General features: G+C 49.9%; 1 pseudogene; it reads right to left on the bottom strand.

Annotated features, from left to right (window-relative positions):
* LOC102474006 (claudin-6-like) overlaps nt 1-2,974 on the bottom strand; it is a 22,841-nt pseudogene that overhangs the window by 3,545 nt on the left and 16,322 nt on the right.

The raw sequence follows: 2,974 nt of genomic DNA, 5'->3' as shown, positions 1-2,974 counted from the left end.
AGTCCCTCAGAGGAGGCAGCATTTGAGGGGACATCTGCAAGCAAGGAGGGTAAAAGGGGGGAGACCACTGGGGACATGCCAGGCAGAGGGACAGTGAGCCCTGAGATGAGCTTCAGTGTGTTGGAGGGGGGCCAGGGAGGCCAGAGTGACCACAGGAGGACCAAGTGAGTAGAGAGTTGTGGGAACGAGGCCGAGGCAGTAGACAGGGCCCAGATCATGTGCAGCCTCGTGTCTGTGGCCAAGGTGAAGTCCCCCCCCGCCTCCCCAGAGAACAGGGGCATGACGTAATCTGTCCCACATTTCCAAAGATCCCATGGCTGCTGGGGAGGAGTAGACCTGGGGAGGGGATGCTCGTGAGGCTTTTTCAGTGCTTGTCTCTGGAAAGGGACACTGGTGTGGGGTGAATGGGAAGCTTACCTTTCCCCGGATTTCCTTTGGTGTGTTAAACACAATTTCTGGGGAACCAGCAGTTGGCGTAATGGCTATGTCGCTGGACTCCCACGGAGTCGACTGCGGTTCACGTCCCGGACCCGGTGGCTTAAAACTCATGCCGGGCGCGTGTGCGTGCGTGACCAAGATCTCAGCCTGTCTGGCGAGCGCACGTGCCCTATAGCGAAAACCTCTCCAAAAAAAACAAAACAAAACACAATTTCTGAGTGTACATGTGCATGCATACATATATGTACTCTTACTAAAAAAAAAAAGGGGGGGGGCAGCAGGTGGTGTAATGGTTAAGGCATTGGATTCCCACATAGTCGATCGTGGTTTGAGTCCTAGACCTGGCGACTTGAAATTCACAATGGCCACGTGTGCATGCGTGCCCAAAATCCCAAGAGGAGAGTGGAGAAGGGATTGTGGCATGGCCACCCCTTTGGAGAGTGATTTCTCACTTTTTCCTCTCTCCGTCTCTCTCTCTCTCTCTGTCTCTCTGGCAAGCACATGTACCCTATAGCAAAAAAAATCTATTTAAAAAAAGAAAAAAAAGGAAAGCAAGTGAAAATACAGCTAACGTGTCTTGAGCATTTTTTGCCCTGTGCTACTCACCATTGTCACCCACGGTTGAGGCAGGTTGGTAAGCAGTGAGGCCCACACCGGCTGGCTGAAGCCTTTCCTTCCATCAAGCTGTTGAGCACTTGGGACCAAAGCAGACAGAAACAAGAAAACAGGTATAGCTACCAGCCTTACAACACTTTGAGCTCTGAGCCACATCTCCATCCTTCCTTGGCATCATCCATCTTCCAAGCATTTGCCGCTGAATGGATGTCAAGTGACATCTGGGAACTAGCAGTTAGCGTAATGGCTGTGTCACTAGACTCCCACATAGTCGACCGCAGTTCGTGTCCCGGACCCGGTGGCTTAAAACTCATGCCGGGCACGTGTGCGTGTGTGCCCAAGCTCCTGAGAGGAGAATGGAGGAAAAGGGATTGCGGCGTGACCATCCCCCCTGGGGGGTGATTTCTTGCTTTCTGTCTCTATGTCTCCCTCTGTCTGTCTGGCGAGCGCATGCGCCCTATTGCGAAAAATCTCTCAAAAAAAAAAAAAAAAACCACAAAGTGATATCTCTGTGCCTTTTAAATTCATTCATTTACTTTTCGGTTTTTGCCATCGGGTGCATGCACTCACTGGAGAGAGACAGAGAGGGAAAGGGAGAAATCATCCTCTAGAGGTGTGGCCACATCATAATCCCTTCTCCATTTTCCTCTCAGGATTTCGGGCATACACCCACATGTGCCCAGTGGGATTTATAAGCTGTCAGGTCTGGGACTTGAACACATGGATGGCCTATGTGAATCCAGTGCCTTCACCTCCATGCCACCTGCTGGTTCTCTCCGTGCCGTTTTAATGCAGTGTCATTTTTCTGATTACCAGTGGGCTGCAGATCTCTCAACAGAACGCACATTTTCTTAGCTCATACGTGTTGTGTTGGACTCGTGTTGTACTGAGGGCTCTTAATTGCAGCAACAGAGACCAACAATGTCTCATTTAGGGACTTAATGATGAGATATTGGGTAGCTCAGAGATCTGCCAGGAAGGCTAGAAGACCAGGCTTGAAAATAAAGGAAGCTGCATAACTAGGAACACATTAAAAGTCGGGCCACTAGCCCAGTCCAGTGAGGGCACAGGACACACACAGAATATGTGGGCCCTGGAGCCATGTTCTGTTTGCCACCTCTACCGCAACCACCAGGAGTCATTCTCCACTCTCTCCTTTGGGGTGTTCGCTTCCTTTATGCCTTTACATCTTAGATTCAGCCCCATATTTAGACTAGATGTAGGGTCTTGGATAAAAAGGGCCCAGTATTATCAGCTTCTCTAGAGGGAGGTGGACTCAAACCCCGGTCAAGATTTATTCGTGGGCAGTCCCCTAAACACAGAAGAAGTTTGGATGCTAGATAGCTGACAGATGACCAGTGTCCCTACAGGGCCTCTCAGAGGTCAGGACCTCTCAGACCACTTCCATTTTTTGAGGTTCCCAACATATGAAAAAAAAAATGATGAAATGCTAAAACGAGATTACCAAACCCGTGCTCTTTGACATGTTTAGACCAGCCTTCTTAATGTGAAATAAGGAATGAATTGTCCCGTTCACAAAATCATTTTAGAATTTTATTCCTTGGTTTGGGGACAGAATTCATTGCCAAGTACAGAGCCAGAAATGGGTTTAAAGTTGGGTCCTGGTCAGATCTCCCGGTGACTGCAGGTTTAGCGCTTGTTCAGTGCTCACGTCAGAAGAGTAATTGGGAGGCCAGTGCCAGATGCCCTCCAGGCTGCCGTGACAGCTCTGGGGTAACAGATGGTCCAGGCTGGACTCTGCATCCCTCTGGGCTCAGGCTCTGCAGTGGGGAGGGCCCCTCCCCGCACAGTGTGACCGGTCTAGATGGCCGAGGACTATACTAGATGTCGTGCAGACTCTGGATGCCAGAGGCAAATTACTATATACCATCCTCATTTTTCTTAGAGAAAACATTCCTGC

The sequence above is a fragment of the Tupaia chinensis genome, unplaced genomic scaffold, assembly GCF_000334495.1.
Source record: "Tupaia chinensis unplaced genomic scaffold, TupChi_1.0 Scaffold149922_1, whole genome shotgun sequence".
Classification (NCBI taxonomy): Eukaryota; Metazoa; Chordata; class Mammalia; order Scandentia; family Tupaiidae; genus Tupaia; species Tupaia belangeri.
This window is presented reverse-complemented; position numbering and strand designations above follow the sequence as displayed.